General features: G+C 36.5%; 1 long non-coding RNA gene and 1 pseudogene across 1 annotated transcript; one reads left to right on the top strand and one right to left on the bottom strand.

Annotated features, from left to right (window-relative positions):
• Window positions 1–546: 546 nt before the first annotated feature.
• LOC116568779 lies at window positions 547–1,220 on the bottom strand (annotated as a pseudogene).
• An 8,035-nt stretch (window positions 1,221–9,255) lies between these two features.
• On the top strand, window positions 9,256–14,973 carry LOC116569244. Its single transcript, XR_004276930.1, has 3 exons — window positions 9,256–9,268; window positions 9,526–9,533; window positions 14,869–14,973. It is a non-coding gene; the product is annotated as an uncharacterized LOC116569244 (long non-coding RNA).
• The last annotated feature ends 5,144 nt before the right edge of the window (window positions 14,974–20,117 follow it).

The raw sequence follows: 20,117 nt of genomic DNA, 5'->3' as shown, positions 1-20,117 counted from the left end.
ATTGATAATTCTTGCCTGAACCCATCTCACTAAAGTTTGCTGTAGGTGTAATTTTCTACTTTCGTCATTCTCCCTTCATTCATTTTCAGGAACGCCTTTCTTTCTGTTTCAAAACATTAAAAAAACTTCCCTTTGTCAACTGAGTATGCACTGTACATCCTTCCAATGATGGAGGATAAATTCTAGTTACCCTTAAATTACCAATTTTCTGAGTAAGGAGATGATCTATTACCTGTAATGCTGGAAAATAGATTAATTTCTTTTTTAAAAATTTTACTTACTTATTTTTAAATTTCTGATATTTTTTATTTCTTCAAACTTATTTATCAGGAGTGACTGAAATAAAAAATATATATATAATTGAGTCCAATCATCATGGAAATAGCTTTAAGAGAAAATAGGTCAGATAAGTTTTATCACTTCTCATTTTCGGCCAGTAAATAGTTGCTGTTGATAAACAGACAACCAACAGCCTATCAGTAATGTTCAAGACACGTTATATGATACAACATGCCTATTCATGAGGGGCAAAGAGTCGGAAATAACTTATGGGAATGTCTTGATTTCATCATATAAGACAAGCACAAAAGGATCACCCATGCCTCTGAGAACATTGAATTATGCACCCTTGAAAAAAGCTTTGGCTCCGTCATCACAAGCAATCTTTCTCCAGTGGTCAGATGTGCCTCATATATGATGTCACTTCCTTTGCACCCTGACTGCACCATCACGCGGCCACAAACAGCATCAAATGGAGAGGAAGTTAACCCAGCAACCTCTGTGATGGATGGTGCAATCATGCCGCTGATGAAGATGGGAGTATCCTTGGGATCTGGAAGCATTCCCTTTGCAGTGTCATAGATCTGGAAGTAGGCAGCTTGGCAGCTGAGGGATTAGGCAACGTATACTTGGTTTAGGTCTTTAATTTGACCAGATTTGCAGACTTGTAGTAACAGAGGCCTCTGAATTCCCTTTAGCCCCAGCTTTGCCCATATCCACTGCCAGCCTGGTTAGGCAAAATCATGAGGATGCACATAACACAAAGATGTGGCCCCACTTGATGCCAGATTCTCTGCAAAGTAGTGCCAAAACTGGGTTCTGTTGTCCACACCACCCAGGAAAATCCACTTATACTTATCTTTGAAGGCAACATTGAGAGCCTGAGCATGGAAGTATCTGTTGACATTGGCCAGGTTACCAGGCAGAAGGGTACGACTCATTGCTCCTTTCTCCACAACCTCTCCAACATTGGTTGTTTCTTGTCTTGTCAATTTTTGCCATTCTAACTGGTGTAAGGTGGTATCTCAATGTCGTTTTGATTTAGATTTCTCTGATGGAGAACAATGATGAACATTTTTTCATGTGTCTGTTGGCCATTTGTATGTCTTATTTGGAGAAGTATCTGTTCATATCTTCTGCCTATTTTTTGACTTATTTATTTTTTGGGTGTTGAGTTTGAGAAGTTCTTTATAGATCTTGGATGCCAGATCTTTATCTGTAGTGCCATTTACAAATATTTTCACCTATTCTGTGGGTTGTCTTTTTGTTTTGTTGATTGTTTTGTTTGCTATGCAGAAGGAAATCCCAAAAGTTCATTTTCGCTTTTGTCTCCCTTGCCTTTGGATACGTGTCTTGAAAGAAGTTGCGGTGGCCGATGTTGAAAAGGTTACTGCCTATGTTCTCTAGGATCTTGATGGATTCCTGTCCCACACTGAGGCCTTTCATCCATTTAGAGTTTGTCTTTGTGTATGTGTAAACAATGATTGCATTTCATTCTTCTCTATATAGCTGTCCAATTTTCCCAGCACTATTTATTGAAGACCATGTTTTCTCCATTAAATATTTTTTTCCTGCTTTGTCAAAGGTTAGTTGACCATAGAGGTGAGGGTCCATATCTGGCTCTCTATTCTGTTCCATTGATCTATGTGTCTGTTTTTGTGCCACTACCATGCTGTCTTGGTTATCACAGCTTTGTAATATAGCTTGAAATCAGAGAATATGATGCCCCTAGCTTTGTTTTTCTTTTTCAACATTTCCATGGCAATTGAGAGTCTTATCTGGTTCAAACACTTGGAAGCTAAAGACCATCCTGCTTAAGAATGTTTGAATCAACCAGGAAATCAAAGAAGAGCTTAAACAATTCATGGAAACCAATGAGAATGAAAACACATCAGTCCAAAACCTATAGGATACTGCAAAGGTGGTCCTAAAGGGGAAATACATAGCTACCTAAGCCACTCACTCAAAAAAAAAAAAAAAAAAAAAACCAGAAAAATCCTGAATACACAAATTAACTTTACACTATTAAGAACTGAACAACAAATAAGGCCTAAGCTATGCATAAGAAGAGAAATAATTAAGGTTAGAGCAGAGATTGGTGAATTAGAAACCAGAAATACAGTAGAGCAGATCAACAAAACTAGAAGCTGGTTCTTTGAAACAATTAATAAGATCAATAAACCACTGGTTGAACTTATCCAAAAGGAAAGAGAAAGGACCCAAATTAATAAAATTATGAGTTAAATGGGAGAGATCATGGCTAACAGCAAGGGAATAGAAGCAATTACTTGAAATTATTATCAATAACTATGTGCCAATAAATTAAGCAACCTAGAAGAAATGGATGCCTTCCTGGAAACCTATAAACTACCAAGACTGGAACAGGAAGAAATTGACAACTTGAACAGACTAATAACCAGTAATGAGATTGAAGCAATGATCAAAAACCTCCCAAGAACAAGATCCAGGGCCTGATGGATTCCCTGGGGAATTCTACCAAACATTCAAAGAAGAAATAATATTCTCCTGAAGCTGTTTCAAAAAATAGAAACAGAAGGAAAACTTCTATACTCATTCTATGAGGCCAGCATTATCTTGATCCCAAAATCAGGCAAAGACCCCTTGAAAAAGGAAAATTACAGACCCATATCCCTGATGAATATGGATGCCCAAATTCTCAGTAAGATTCTAGTTAATAGGATCCAACAGTACATTAAAAGGATTATCCATCAGGGCCAGGTGCATTTATCCCTGGGATGCAAGGGTAGTTCAACATCTGCAAATCAATGTCATAGAACACATAAATAAGAGACAAGAACCACATGGTGCTCACAATTGATGCAGAAAAAAGCATTTGACAAAATACAGCATCCTTCCCTGATTAAAACTCTTCTGAGTTTAGGGATAGAGGGAACATTCCTCAATCTGATAAAAACCATCTATGAAAAGCCCACAGCAAATATCATTCTCAATGGGGAAAAGCTGACAGCCTTCCCATTGAGATCAGGAACATGACAAGGATGCCCACTCTCGCCTTATTGTTCAACATAGTACTAGAAGTCATAGAAATAGCAACCAGACAACAAAAATAAATAAAAGGTATTCAAATTGGCAAAGAAAAAGTCATACTTTCTCATCACAGATGACCTGATACTTTGTCGAAAACCCAAAAGATTCCACTCCCAAATAATTAGAACTCATGTATGAGTTCAGTAATGTGTCAGGATATAAAATCAATGCACAGAAATCAGTAGCTTTCCTATACACTAACAAAGAATCTGTAGAAAGGGAAATTAGGAAATTGATTCCATTTACTATAGCACCAAAAACCTTAAGACACCTTGGAATAAACCTAACCAAAGAGGTCAAGGATCTATACTCTAGAAATTATAGAACCCTTATGGAGGAAATTGAAGAAGACACAAAAAGATGGAAAAACATTCCATGCTAATGGATTGGAAAAATAAACATCATCAAGATGTCTATGCTGCCCAGAGCAATCTATACTTTCAATGCCATCCCAATCAGAATACCAATGGCATTTTTCAAAGTGCTGAAATAATTCTTTTTCTGATACAAGAATATATCTTATATTTGGTTTCAGTTTGTTTTTTCGTTTGAATTTTTTTAAAGTTAAGTTTTGTTTTTTATTATGTAAATGTTTTAACTGCTTCCTATTCACCCCATTGATGAGGGAGAGATTCTTGGCCTAGGATGAGGGCAATAACCAGACATGTAATACCTGATACTGGGCGGATAAGCTAGATGACAGTTTATTAGTTACTTATGTTCACAGCATGGGGGAGAAGGACACATACTTTGTTCAGGGTCACACAGGGGTTGTATTCAAGAACAGCGTGAACTGCAAGGAGCTTGGCTTTTGTAATATCAAGAAGACGAGCTGCCCCCTGGTTCCTACAAAGGACGTGATTGGCTCCTCCCAGTCAATGTCATTGGCTCCTGTGGGAGGACGTGATTGGCTCATTCAAATAATTCTGTGGGCTGGCAGAAAAGTGAAACTCTGTGCTCAGAGGTAAATAAGAACGGTCCCTGGTCCTTTTGAAAAAGAGGGTTGTGTGGCTAAAGAACCTTATATCCTGGTGGTGGGTAGGAGGGACTTCAGTTCAAGACCCTCCTGATTTTACCAGATGTTCAGGTAGCACATCATATCAATATTGACTTTAGGTCTTATACCACAGTAAAGCATGTATGTGACTCGAAGGTGAGACGATATTAAATAGAATCCTCAGAGTAGTGTCTCCATTCCTACTCCTTCTACTCTATTTCCCACATGGATAGTCTATTTTCTTAGTTTCTGATTTATTTTTCTAGTGTCTCATTTAGAAAATGATAAACAAATGAGTAGATCTCTCTCTATGACTCATCTATCTGCCTTTCCAACCCCTTCCTTTCTAGCAGAAAACAAGCATTCTTATGTACATTGTTTTACATTTTGCTGTTTTCAGCAAGAACACCTTATATTGGCACATAGAGATATTATTCATTTTGTTTTTACAGCTACATTGTACGTCATTTCGTGAAAGTAACTATAGTTTATTTAACCAGTCCCTTATTTTAGTAGGTGTTTGAGTTGTTTGTAATATTTTTATATTACAAATAGTGCCATTATAAATAATTATACATATATTATTTTCTTTATGGTAGTGTATCTTCTTGGTACAGTCTAAAAGTGGGATTGCTCTTCATGCAAAAGGTTGTTAGGTATTGCCAAATCCCTAATCATATGGAGCTGTACTATTTTTGCAACAGCAGTGTATGCCTGTCTGTGCCCTTACCAACAGTATGTATTTTCAAAGTTCTGGATTTTTTGCCCTATAAGAAACTTTAAATCAGTGAATTTTTTAAAAATTTTTATTTATTTATTTGACAGAGATCACAAGTAGGCAGAGAAATAGGCAGGGAGTTGGGGGGAAGCAAGCTCCCCGCTGAGCAGAGAGACTGATGTGGGGCTCAATCCCAAGACCCTGAGATCATGACCTGAGCTGAAAGCAGAGGCTTTAATCCACTGAGCCAGCCAGGTGCCCCTAAATCAGTGAAATTTTATGTGTATTTCTCATGTGAATGAGATATATGGATCTTTTTGTGCATTTAGTTGCTATTTACATTTATTTTTCTCTGACGTGTTTATTCTGGTTTTTTGCCTAACATTCTTATAGCTTTCTGGTCCTTTTCCTCTAGACTTTTAAGAGCTCTTTATATGTTAGGGAGATTAATACCGTTTTGTAATATAAGTAGAAATATTTACTCCCATTCGGGCAGTTTTCTTTTTCAATTGATTATGATGTTCTTTGCTATGCAAAATATTTTAAGTTTGAATATATTGGAGTTTAAAACTATTTTTGTTTATTGTTTCTGGATTGTCCCCCACTCCCTGGAATAGATTGACTCACCCATATTTTCGCAAAGTACTTGTATGGATTGATCTTTTACAGTTAAATCTCTGATCCACTTGGAATTTTTTCTGACATATGTGATGAAATATGGATTCAATCTTGATTTTCCAAATAGTTACTTTTCCCAGTATTTGTTTTGAAAATGTCTATCTTCTAAAATGTTTTGATAGATCACCTTTATCAAATATTAAATGTCTACATGTACTGATTTTTTTTTTTTACTTTTTAAAATTAATTATTTTTATTAACATATAATGTATCATTTGCCCCAGGGGTACGGGTCTATGAATCATCAGTCTTACATATTTCACAGAACTCACCACAGCACATACCCTCCCCAATGTCTTAACCCAACCACTCTATTCTTACCCCCCACACCCCAGAAAGCCTCAGTTTGTTTCCTGAGATTAAGAGTCTCTTATGGTTTGTCTCCCTCCCCATCCCATTTTGTTTCATTTTTCCCTTCCCTATTCCCCACAATCCCCACCCTGCCTCTCAAATTCCTCATATCAAAGAGATCATATGATAAGTATCGTTCTCTGATTGACTTATTTCACTCCAGATAATACCCTCTAGTTCCATCCACATCATTGCAAATGACAATATTTCATTTCTTTTGATGGCTGCATAGTATTCTATTATATATTTTATATATTATATACACACACACACACACACACACCACCTCTTTTTTTTTTAAAAGATTTTATTTATTTATTTGACAGAGATCACAAGTAGGCAGAGAGGCAGACAGAGAGAGAGGGGGAAGCAGGCTCCCCTCCGAGGAGAGAGCCCGATGCAGGGCTCGATCCCAGGACCCTGAGACCAGGACCTGAGCCGAAGGCAGAGGCTTTAACCCACTGAGCCACCCAGGCGCTCCCCACACCACCTCTTCTTTATCCATTCATCTGTTAATGGACATCTAGGTTCTTTCCATAGTTTGGCTATTGTAGACATTGCTGCTATCAACATTTGGGTGCACATGCCCCTTCGGATCACTACATTTGTATCTTTAGGGTAAATACCTAGTAGTACAATTGCTGGATCATAGGGTAGCTCTATTTTCAACTTTTTGAGGAACCTCCATGCTGTTTTCCGGAGTGGCTGCACCAACTTGCATTCCCACCAGCAGTATAGGAGGGTTTTCTTTTCTCTGCATCCTTGCCATCATCTGTCGTTTCCTGACTTGTTAATTTTAGCCATTCTGACTGGTGTGAGGTGGTATCTCACTGTGGTTTTGATTTGCATTTCCCTGATGCTGAGTGATGTGGAGCACTTTTTCATGTGTCTGTTGGCCATCTGGATGTCTTCTTTGCAGAAATGTCTGTTCATGTCTTCTGCCTATTTCTTTTTTTTTTTTTTTTAATTTTTTATTTTTTATAAACATATATTTTTATCCCCAGGGGTACAGGTCTGTGAATCACCAGGTTTACACACTTCACAGCACTCACCAAAGCACATACCCTCCCCAATGTCCATAATCCCACCCCCTTCTCCCAAACCCCCTCCCCCCACCAACCCTCAGTTTGTTTTGTGAGATTAAGAGTCACTTATGGTTTGTCTCCCTCCCAATCCCATCTTGCTTCATTTATTCTTCTCCTACCCACTTAAGCCCCCATGTTGCATCACCACTTCCTCATATCAGGGAGATCATAGGATAGTTGTCTTTCTCTGCTTGACTTATTTCGCTAAGCATGATACGCTCTAGTTCCATCCATGTTGTCGCAAATGGCAAGATTTCATTTCTTTTGATGGCTGCATAGTATTCCATTGTGTATATATACCACTTCTTCTTGATCCATTCATCTGTTGATGGACATCTAGGTTCTTTCCATGGTTTGGCTATTGTGGACATTGCTGCTATAAACATTCGGGTGCACGTGCCCCTTTGGATCACTACGTTTGTGTCTTTAGGGTAAATACCCAATACTGCAATTGCTGGGTCATAGGGCAGTTCTATTTTCAACATTTTGAGGAACCTCCATGCTGTTTTCCAGAGTGGCTGCACCAGCTTGCATTCCCACCAACAGTGTAGGAGGGTTCCCCTTTCTCCGCATCCTTGCCAGCATCTGTCATTTCCTGACTTGTTTATTTTAGCCATTCTGACTGGTGTGAGGTGGTATCTCATTGTGGTTTTGATTTGTATTTCCCTGATGCCGAGTGATATGGAGCACTTTTTCATGTGTCTGTTGGCCATCTGGATGTCTTCTTTGCAGAAATGTCTGTTCATGTCCTCTGCCCATTTCTTGATTGGATTATTTGTTCTTTGGGTGCTGAGTTTGCTAAGTTCTTTATAGATTCTGGACACTAGTCCTTTATCTGATATGTCGTTTGCAAATATCTTCTCCCATTCTGTCAGTTGTCTTTTGATTTTGTTAACTGTTTCCTTTGCTGTGCAAAAGCTTTTGATCTTGATGAAATCCCAATAGTTCATTTTTGCCCTTGCTTCCCTTGCCTTTGGCGTTGTTCCTAGGAAGATGTTGCTGCGGCTGAGGTCGAAGAGGTTGCTGCCTGTGTTCTCCTCAAGGATTTTGATGGATTCCTTTTGCACATTGAGGTCCTTCATCCATTTTGAGTCTATTTTTGTGTGTGGTGTAAGGAAATGGTCCAATTTCATTTTTCTGCATGTGGCTGTCCAATTTTCCCAGCACCATTTTTGAAGAGGCTGTCTTTTTTCCATTGGACATTCTTTCCTGCTTTGTCGAAGATTAGTTGACTGTAGAGTTGAGGGTCTATTTCTGGGCTCTCTATTGTGTTCCATTGATCTATGTGTCTGTTTTTGTGCCAGTACCATGCTGTCTTGATGATGACAGCTTTGTAATAGAGCTTGAAGTCCGGAATTGTGATGCCACCAACGTTGGCTTTCTTTTTCAATATCCCTTTGGCTATTCGAGGTCTTTTCTGGTTCCATATAAATTTTAGAATTATTGGTTCCATTTCTTTGAAAAAGATGGATGGTACTTTGATAGGAATTGCATTAAATGTGTAGATTGCTTTAGGTAGCATAGACATTTTCACAATACTTATTCTTCCAATCCAGGAGCATGGAACATTTTTCCATTTCTTTGTGTCTTCCTCAATTTCTTTCATGAGTACTTTATAGTTTTCTGAGTATAGATTCTGTGCCTTTTTGGTTAGGTTTATTCCTAGGTATCTTATGGTTTTGGGTGCAATTGTAAATGGGATTGACTCCTTAATTTCTCTTTCTTCTGTCTTGCTGTTGGTGTAGAGAAATGCAACTGATTTCTGTGCATTGATTTTATATCCTGACACTTTACTAAATTCCTGTACAAGTTCTAGCAGTTTTGGAGTGGAGTCTTTTGGGTTTTCCACATATAGTATCATATCATCTGCCTATTTCTTGATTGGATTATTTGTTCATTGGGTGTTGAGTTTGATAAGTTCTTTATAGATTTTGGATACTATCCCTTTATCTGATATGTCATTTGCAAATATCTTTCCCCATTCTGTCAGTTGTCTTTTGGTTTTGTTGACTGTTTCCTTTCTATGCAAAAGCTTTTGATCTTGATGAAGTCCCAACAGTTCTTTTTTTTTCCTTGCTTCCCTTGCCTTTGGTGATATTTCTAGGAAGTTGCTGTGGCTGAAGTCAAAGAGGTTGCTGCCTGTGTTCTCCTCCAGGATTTTGATGGATTCCTGTCTCACATTGAGATCTTTCATCCATTTTGAGTCTATTTTTGTGTGTGGTGTAAGGAACTGGTCCAGCTTCATTCTGCATGTGGCTCTCTAATTTTCCCAACACCATTTGTTGAAGAGGCTGTCTTTTATCCACTGGACATTATTTCCTGCTTTGTCGAAGATGAGTTAACCATAGAGTTGAGGGTCCGTTTCTGGGTTCTCTATTCTGTTCCATTGATCTGTGTGTCTGTTTTTGTGCCAGTACTATAGTGCCTTGATGATGACAGCTTTGTAAGAACGTTGAAAGTCTGGAATTGTGATGCCACCAACTTTGGCTTTCTTTTTCAATATTCCTTTGGCTATTCAGGGTCTTTTCTGGTTCCATATAAATTTGGGGATTATTTGTTCCATTTCTTTGAAAACAATTGATGAAATTTTGATAGGGATTGCATTAAATGTATAGGTTGCTTTAGATAGCATAGACATTTTCACAATATTGTTCTTCTAATCCATGAGGATGGAACATTTTTCCATTTCTTTGTGTCTTCCTCAATTTCTTTCATGAGTACTTTATAATTTTCAGAGTACAGATTCTTTGCCTTTTTGGTTAGGTTTATTCTTGGGTTTCTTACAGTTTGGGGTGCAGCTGTAAATGGGGTCAACTCCCTAATTTCTCTTTCTCTGTCTTATTGTTGGTGTATAGAAATGCAGCTGATTTCTGTGCATTGATTTTATACCCTAACACTTTACTGAATTCCTGTATGAGTTCTAGCATTTTTGGAGTAGGGTCTTTTGGGTTTTCCACATAAAGTATCATATCATCTCCAAAGAGTGAAAATTTGTCTTCTTTTTTGCCTATTTGGATGCCTTTTATTTCATTTTGTTGTCTGATTGCTGAGGCCAGGACTTCTAATACTATGTTGAATAGCAATGGTGATAGTGGACATTCCTGCCATGTTCCTGACCTTAGGGGAAAAGCTCTCAGTTTTTGCCCATTGAGAATGATATTTGCGGTGGATCTTTTATAGATGGCTTTGATGATATTGAGGTATGTACCCTCTGTCCCTACACTGTGAAGAGTTTTGATCAAGGAAGGATGTTGTACTATGTAAAATGCTTTTTCAGCACCTATTGAGAGTATCATATGGTTCTTGTTCTTTGTTTTACTAATGTATCACATTGATTGATTTGCGGATGTTGAACCGCCTTGCAGTCCAGGAATAAATCCACTTGATCATGGTAAAAATCCTTTTAATGTACTGTTGGATCTTATTGGCTAGTATTTTGGTGAGAATTTTTGCATCTGTGTTTGCATCGGTCTGTAATTCTCCTTTTTGATGGGGTTTTTGTCTGGTTTGGGGATCAAGGTAATGCTGGCCTCATAAAATGAGTTTGGAAGTCTTCCTTCCCTTTCTATTTTTTGGAACAGTTTCATGAGAATAGCTATTAATTCTTCTTTATATGTTTGGTAGAATTTCCCTGGGAAGCTATCTGGCCCTGGGCTCTTGTTTGTTGGGAGACTTTTTGATGACTACTTCAATCTCCTTACTTGTTATGGGTCTGTTCAGATTTTCTATTTCTTCTTGGTTCAGTTGTGGTAGTTTATATGTCTCTAGGAATGCATCCATTTCTTCCAGGTTGTCAAATTTGTTGGCATATAGTTGCTCATGATATGTTCTTCTAATTGTTCATATTTCTTTGGTGTTTGTGATCTCTTCTCTTTCATTTATGATTTTAAGTATTTGGGTCCTTTCTAGTTTCTTTTTGATAAGTCTGGCCAGAGATTTTTCAATCTTACTAATTCTTTCAAAGAACCAGCTACTAGTTTCATTGATTTGTTTTACTGTTATTTTGATTTCTATTTCATTGATTTCTGCTCTCATCTTTACTATTTCCTCTTCTCCTGGTGGGTTTAGGCTTTTGTTGCTCTTCTTTCCCCAGTTCCTTTAGGTATAGGGTTAGATTGTATACTTGAGACCTTTCTTGTTTCTTGAGAAAGGCTTATATTGCTATATACTTTCCACTCAGGACTGTCCTTGCTGTGTCTCAAAGATTTTGAACAGTTGTGTTTTCATTTTCATTTGTTTCCATTAATTTTTTTAATTCTTCTTTAATTTCCTGATTGACACATTCATTCTTTAGTAGGATGCTCTTTAGTCTTCATGAATTTGAGTTCTTTCCAACTTTCTTCTTGTGGTTGAGTTCTAGTTTCAGAGCACTGTGGCCTGAAAATATGCAGGGAATGATCCCAATCTTTTCGTACTGGTTGAGACCTGATTTGTGACCCAGGATGTGATCTATTCTGGAGAATGTTCCATGTGCACTAGAGAAGAATGTGTATTCTTTTGCTTTAGGATGAAATGTTCTGACTATATCTGTGATGTCCATCTGTTCCAGTGTGTCATTTAAAGCCTTTATTTCATTGTTGATCCTTTCCTTAGATGATCTGTCCATTTCAGTGAGGGGGGGAGTTAAAGTCCTCTACTATTATTGTATTATTATTGATGTGTTTCTTTGATTTTGTTATTAATTAGTTTATATAATTGACTGCTTCAATGTTAGGGGCATAGATATTTTAAATTCTTAGATCTTCTTGATGGATAAATCCTTTGAGTATGATATAGTGTCCTTCCTCATCTCTTATTATAGTCTTTGGCTTAAAATCCAATTTATCTGATATAATGATTGCCACTCTAGCTTTGTTTTGATATCCATTAGTATGGTAAATTGTTTTCCACCCCCTCACTTTAAATCTGGAGGTGTCTTTGGGCCTAAAATGAGTTTCTTACAGATAGCTCTGGATGAGTCTTGGTTTTTTTTAATCCATTCTGATATCCTGTGTCTTTTGATTGGGACATTTAGTCCATTGACATTCAGGGTAACTATTGAAAGATATGAATTTAGTGCCATTTTATAGCCTGTAAGGTGACTGTTACTGTATACTGTCTCTGTTCCTTTCTGGTGTCTTACATTTAGGCTCTCTCTTTGCTTAGAGGACCCCTTTCAATATTTCCTATAAGGCTGATTTGGTGTTTTCAGATTCTTTTAATTTTTGTTTGTCCTGGAAGCTTTTTCTGTCTCCTTCTATTTTCGATGACAGTCTAGCTGACTGTCTAGCTAGCTGGCTATTCTTGGCTGCATATTTTTCTCATTTAGTGCTCAGAATGTATTGTGCTAGTCCTTTTTCACCTGCCAAGTCTCTGTGGATAGGTTTGCTGCCAATCTAATATATCTACCATTGTATGTTACAGACCTCTTGTCCCTAGCTGCATTCAGGATTTTCTCTTTGTCACTGAGACTTGTATGTTTTATTATTAGATGATGGGGTGTGAACCTATTTTATTGATTTTTGAGGGGATATATCTGTGCCTCCTGGATTTTGATGCTTCTTTCCTTTGTGATATTAGGGAAATTCTCTGCTGTAATTTGCTCCAGTATACCTTCTGCACCCTCTCTCTTTCTTCTTCTCCTGGGATCTCAATTATTCTAATTGTTTTGTCTTATGGTATCACTTATCTCTTGAATTCTCCCCTTGTGGTCCAGTAGTTTTTGTCTCTCTTTTGCTCAGCTGCTTTATTCTCCATCATTTGGTCTTCTATATCACTAATTCTCTCTTCTGCCTCCTTTATCCTAGCAGTAAGAGCCTCCATTTTTTATTGCACCTCATTAATATCTTTTTTAATTTCAACTTGGTTAGATTTTAGTTCTTTTATTTCTCCAGAAAGGGATTCTCTAGTATCTCCCATGCTTTTTTCAAGCCCAGCTAGCACCTTGGTAATCCTCATTCTGAACTCTCATTCTAACATATTACCTATGTCCATACTGAATATGACACTAGCCGTTGATATTGTCTCTTGTTCTTTTTTTTTTTTGTGGTGAGTTTTTCTGCCTTGTTATTTTATCCAGATGAGAACATATGAATGAGAGAATAAAATACTAAAAGGATTGCAAAGACCCCAGAAATCTATACGCTAACCAAATCAGAAGAGACCCGAAACTGTGGGGAGAAGAAAAGGGAAAAAGAAATAAGTAAGTGGGGGAAAAAAATATATATATATACATATATACATACATACATTTATATACATATATATATATATATCTCCAAAATCAACATTCTGTCAATCACGTTTTATCTTCCACCTTACATCACATCATATCATCTCTAAATTTTTCAAAAGTCAGTCCTCAAGTGAACAACTACTAAAATGCCACTTTTATGTTTAACAAAATAATAATTCCTAAACATCACACATTACCCAGGGCAAGGCCGTATTTCATAATTGTTTCAAAATTTCATTCATGGCTATCTTAATTGAATCATGATCCAACTAAGGTCCATGCAAATTTTTTTAAAAATTTTTAGATTGAGGTATAATTGACATATAACATTTTATAAGTTTTAGGTATGCAGCGTAGCTATTCAATATTTGTATATATTGTAAAATGATCCCAGTAAGTCTAGTTAACATCCATAGTTACAAAAATTTATTTTTCTAATGAGAGATTTTAGATCTACTCTCTTTGCAACTTTTAAATACGCAATATAGAATTATCAGCTGTAGCTACTATGCTGTACATTGCATTCCCATGACTTAATTATTTTACAACTGGGTGTTTGTGCCCTTTGACTCCCTTAACCCCTGACCCCTCACCTCTGGCAGTCACCGATCTGTCCTCCATATCGATAAGCTTGGGTGCTAGTTGTTGTTGTATAAATTGCACATGTAAGTGAGATCATACAGCATTTGTCTTTCTTTGTCAGACTTATTTCACTTAGCATAATGCCTTCAAGGTCTTTATGTTGTCACTAATGGTAAGATTTTTTATGGCTGAGTAGTATTCCATTTGTGTGTGTGTGTGTGTGTGTGTGTGTGTGTGTGTGTGTGTACACACACCACATCTTTATCCATTCATCTATCAATAGACACTTAGGTTGTTTACATACGTTGGCTGATGCTGCAATGAATATGGAGATGCATGTATGTTTATAAATTAGTGTTTTCATTTTCTGCAGATACTCTGAAATGCATTAATGTACATACAATAGTTCTATTTTTAATTATTAAAGGAAACTCCACACTGTTTTCCATAATGGCTGCACCAGTGTACACTGCTACCAATGGCACACAAAAAGTTTACTTTCCTCCCCATCCTTGACAATACTTGTTATGTCTTGTCTTTTTGATAGCCATTCTAACAGGTATGAGGTAATATCCTATTGTGGTTTTCATATGCATTTATCTGATGGTTAGTGATATTGAGCATCCTTTCATGTGCCTGTTGGCCATATGTTTGCCTTTTTCAGAAAGATGTTTATTCAGATTCTCTGCCCATTTTTTAATCGGGTTATGTGTTTTATTGCGATTGAGTTTATGAATTCTTTATGTGTTTTGGATGTATCATTTGCAAATATCTTCTCACATTCAGCAGATTGCCTTTCTGTTTTGTTGATGATTTTCCTTGCTATGCAGAAGATTTTAAGTTTGATATAATTCCACTTACTTGTTTTTGCTTTTGTTGCCTTTGCTTTTTGGAGTCAGATCCAAAAAATATCACTAAAACTTGATGTCAAGGAGCTTGTTGTCCATGTTTTCTATTAGGAGTTTTATGGTTTCAGGTCTTAAATTCAGGTCCTTAATTCATTTTGAGTTAATTTTTGTGTATGATGTAGGTTACACATTGTAGTTTCATTCTTTTGCATGTGGTTGTTCACTCTAACCCAACACTGTTTACTGAAGAGATTTTCCTTTCCATATGTGCTTGGTTCCTTTGTTATAAATTAACTGACCAATGTACGTGTGGGTTTGTTTCTGGGCTCTCTCTTATTTTTGTTTTCAGTGATCTATGTGTCTATCTTTGTGACAGCACCATACTGTTTCGATTATTACATCTTTGTAATAGGGCTTGAAACATGGGAGTGTGATGCCTCCAGACTTGTTTTTCTTTCTCAAAACTCTTTTGGCCCTTTGGGTCTTTTTTGCTTCCACACAAATTTTAGAATGATTTGTTCAAGTTCTGTGAAAAGGATTTGTACTAATTCTGTAGACACCTTGGATAGTATGGTTATTTTGACAGTATTCTTCCAGTCTCTGAGCCTGGATTATCTTTCTACTTATTTGAACCTTCTTCAGTTCCTTTAGTCATTGTCTTATAGATTTCAGTGTGCAGATCTTTCACCACCTTGGTTAGCTTTATTCCTAGGTATTTTATTCTTTTGGGTGTAATTATAAATGGGATTGTTTTCTTAGTTTATCTTTCTGATAACCTATTATTAGTATATAGAAACACAACTAATTTTTGTATACTAATTTTGTATCCTACAACTTTACTGAGTTCATTCTTTAGTTCTAACAGTTTTAATGGAATCTTTATTTAGGGTTTTCACTATTTAATATTATGTCATTTATAAATAGTGATAGTTTTATTTCTTCCCTTTCAGTTTGGTTGCCCTTTATTTCTTTTTCTTGCCTAATTGCTAGCTAGGACTCCAAATACTATATTGGAAAAAATGTGGTAAAAATGGGCATTCTTATCTTGTTCCTGAAAAACTTTCAGCTTTTTACCATTGAGTTGATGTTAGCTGTGGGTTTTTCATATATGGTCTTTATTATATTGAGGTATGTTCCCTTTATATCAATTTTGTTGAGAATTTTTAATGATAACTGCAAATTAAAGTTTGTCAGATGCTTTTTTCTATATCTATTGCAGTGATCATATAATTTTTATCCTTTATTTTGTTAGTGTGGTGTATCATGTTGCTTGATTTATAGATATTAAAGCATTCTTGGCTTCCTGGAACAAATCCTACTCAATCATGATATATGTTTCTTTTAATGTATTATTGAATGGAGTTTGCTAATATTTTATTGAGAATTTTTGCATCTATATTCATCAGGGATATTGCCTATAATTTTTTTCTTATGGTTCTTGTTTGGTTTTAGTAACAGGGTAATGTTGGCCTTGTAAAATGAGTTTGGAAGTGTTCCCTTCTCTTCTGTTTTTGGAAGAATTTGAGAAGCATTTTTGTATGTTTGGTAGAATTCACCACTGAAGACATCTGGTTCTGGACTTTTGTTTTTTGGGAGGCTTTTGATTACTGATCCAACCCCCTTTCTAGTAATTGGTCTAATCAGATTTTCTGTGTCTCCATGGTTTGGTCTTGGAAGATTTTGTCTGTCTGGGAATTTATCTATTTCTTCTAGGTTGTCCAGCCACACATACTTTTGATGATTCAGAAAATGCAGACTAGTTTAGAATTAGTCTACCTTGGCCCCAGAGTCTGGATAATTAAATCATTTATAAATTCTGCAACTTTCAGGTATTTGCAGACATGCAAACCAAGCCAATAAATTATTGCCTTGTTTCACAAATAAATGAGAACATTTTTATTGTGTACTATTAATAACTTATAAATGGCTGCCTTGAAAGTGCTAGAGGTACCAGCAATTTATTGTAAGCCCTAAAATAATAACACTTATTGTTTGTTTTTCTGGTTTTATAAGCAATTTCATTTCATTGCTGAAATTTGGAAAATAAGAAACAACAAAAAAGTAACTAACTTCTCTCACTTTGACATAAACAATTGAAATTATCATATTTTCTTTACTTCCATGTATATACTTATTTTTAAAATTTCTATTTATTGAATTTTTATTCTTTTCAGTGTTCCAGAATTCATTGTCCATGCACCACACCCAGTGCTCCATGCAATAGGTGCCCTCCATAATACCACCACCAGGCTCACCCAATCTCCCACACCCCTCCCCTCCAAAACCCTCAGTTTGTTTTTCAGAGTCCACAGTCTCTCATGGTTCATCTCCCAACTCAATGAAATTTTCCCCAACTCAAAATGAAATAATTCTTTATATATACTTTATATCCTATTAAGTAACTTAACATAATTAATGATCATAATATCATGTCTTTAAATATTTTTCAAAAATATAATTTTTCGGGTGCCTGGGTGGCTCAGTGGGTTAAGCCGCTGCCTTCGGCTCAGGTCATGATCTCAGGGTCCTGAGATCGAGTCCCACATCGGGCTCTCTGCTTGGCGGGGAGCCTGCTTCCCTCTCTCTCTCTCTGCCTGCCTCTCTGCCTACTTGTGATCTCTGTCTGTCAAATAAACAAATAAAATCTTTAAAATATATATATATATATATATATATAAAATTTTTCATGGCTACATAACAATCCATAATACAGACCTGGTTTAACTTACTTACCTGTCCTCTGAGGTTAAATACTGTTGTATTTTCATTTGATACATCAATACATCAATACTTTCATTTGATAAGTAACCTTGCAATCCTTACCCTTGTGCATAAAAATGATCATTTTTTAAAATTAGGAACTGAGTTTACTAAGCTTAGGATAATGAACAGTTTAAAGCTTATTGATGCAGGTTTTTAAGTTATTTCTAAGAAAGACTATATATATTAATATGCAGAATGTGAGAATCTCATTGTACTTACTCAGGGACCTGGACTGACAGATGTTCCCTCTCCCCAAAGGAGGAAAAGGAAAATGAGGAATGTTACACATTGGTACCTAACGTTTCTGTCTAGATGTGACAGATTTTGTGTCTGCTTGCATTTTATTGGCTATAGTAAATCACATGACCATATCTAATTTCACAGTGAGTAGGGGAGTGCATTTTGCAAGGAGAGAATGGGAATTTTTGTGAATAGTTAATTACTACCACACTATGCTCCAAGCAAGCCAGTTGGGTGAACACTGCTTTGAAGGCAAGTCCATTTCTGGGTGTCATGCTACTAGAGATAGTATAAGCCAACTTTCTCATTCACTGATGGCCTCAAAGGCATGGTTTTCTTCAGTACATTTGACCAGTATTTTGGAGGCAACACTTTTGTTCACTTATTCATCAAATATTTTATCTAAAATACTATGCCTGGTGTATTATCTTGAAAGATGTCCTCCAGCAAACCCTTCCATTTCTGTATATTGATTTTGGTCTTCCCACACAGGTGTATTTCTCCTTTCCTTAAAACTGAACTGGTTTCATAGTTCACTTTAATGAGAACAACGTGGCAGAAGTGACATTGACAGTTTGGGCCTAACCCTTCCCTGGCCTGGCAGCCTCACTTGTGCTTTTTTGGAAGCCAGCCACCAAGCAAAGAGATCTCTCCTATCCTATGAGAGAGATGACATGGAGAGAAATCCAGGAAAATGGCAGGACACCCCAGACATTACAACCTTACAAGTACAGCCATACAAGGACCTCTAGCTGGTACCACATGAAGCTAAAATGAAACTAACCTAGTTGAGTCCTGACTAAATTGCAGAATTCTGAGTAAATAAATGGTTGCTTTAAGCCACTAAGTTTGAGGGTGGTTTCTTATACAACAGATATGTGATCCACCACACATGGGTCCCTGATCTTACGTATTTATAATAAAATTTAGCGTGTGATAATTATTATAAAAGAAGTACAAAGTACTATAGGAGATCAGACATTACTCATAGACAGAAGTAGTGGGGAGTGATTCATGGAGATGTAAACAAAATGGGTTTTAAACACATTTAAACACAGCCCAGCTGTGCGTTCATCACTATTAACCTCCAGGCATCTATTTCCCTCAGGAGATTTTATACTTCACCTCAACCCCTCCCCCAACAATGTCCTTCTGTTTAAGATGTAAATATTACATCTTAGTAATTGAGCTGAACCCTCCTGTCCTATTCTTTGCATTTGAGGAAGACTGTATTAGATAAATGAATCACTGAATTTCAGGAACAAATGCAGGGAAAGTGCTTTGGGAAGAAGATCTTATAGCATCAAGCACCTTGTAATCCATAATCACTCTTTACTATCCTTACAGAAAGGCTGGCTCTATTCATTCTTGGTAAGAGTATACTTCTCTACTTTGTCCTCAGGATGGTGCAAGGGAACAATCTCTTCATTTGGGGACACATATGTTAATTCTCCCTTCAAAGCTCTATAAGCCCTGATAAATTAACAAGCTCAATCAGCAACTTCTATCTGTTTGCATTTCCAAGAATGTTACCCAGATGTAAACCAAACATGCCTCTTCAGTCTTGAATAGGTAGCTACTTCTGTTAAGTTTCTCTCTCATTCAAGTCTCAAACTTGCACTCAACTCAACATTCAGCAGTACAGAAGTAAGCACATAGATTTACAAAGTCAAACCCAGTGAAGCTGAGCTGTCTGAAGCTGAAATTAGAATCCAGGAAATTTAAAGATATGCATACTATGTGACCTAGCAATTTGACTCTAAATATATAACCTCAATGTACCCAAGGTAACAGTATGCAAGTGTTCACGAAGTGACAAAAAATTGGAGCCCATCTACTTATTTATGGACAAGAAAAATAACAATGAATAAATAAGTGATGGTATATAGCAGCAAAACTGAATGAGAATTACATTTATAAATATCCATGAATCTCAAATATATGTTGAGCAAAAATGTACGGTTCAGAATAACATATACAGTATGGCACCATTTATAAAGCTTTAAAAAATGGAAAATAATACTATATATTATTTATGAATATATATATGTAGTAAAGTTTAAAATATGCATGGAAATGATAAACAGCAAATTCAGGATGCTGGTTACCTCTTGGGAGGAATTTATAGAAAAGAAATTAAAGCGGGATACAGGGAGATTCTACGATGACTATGATCTATATAGATAATATTTTATTTCTTAAGCTGGGTACAGGAGCCTCAATATATTATTCTTGGTACTTCTTTGTATGTCTGAAATATTCTTCTTAACAAAATAAAAGTGGAGAAAACATT

This window comes from Mustela erminea, chromosome 11, assembly GCF_009829155.1.
Source record: "Mustela erminea isolate mMusErm1 chromosome 11, mMusErm1.Pri, whole genome shotgun sequence".
Lineage (NCBI taxonomy): Eukaryota > Metazoa > Chordata > Mammalia > Carnivora > Mustelidae > Mustela > Mustela erminea.
Note: the sequence above shows the minus strand (reverse complement) of the source record. Positions and strands in the feature narration are given on the sequence as shown.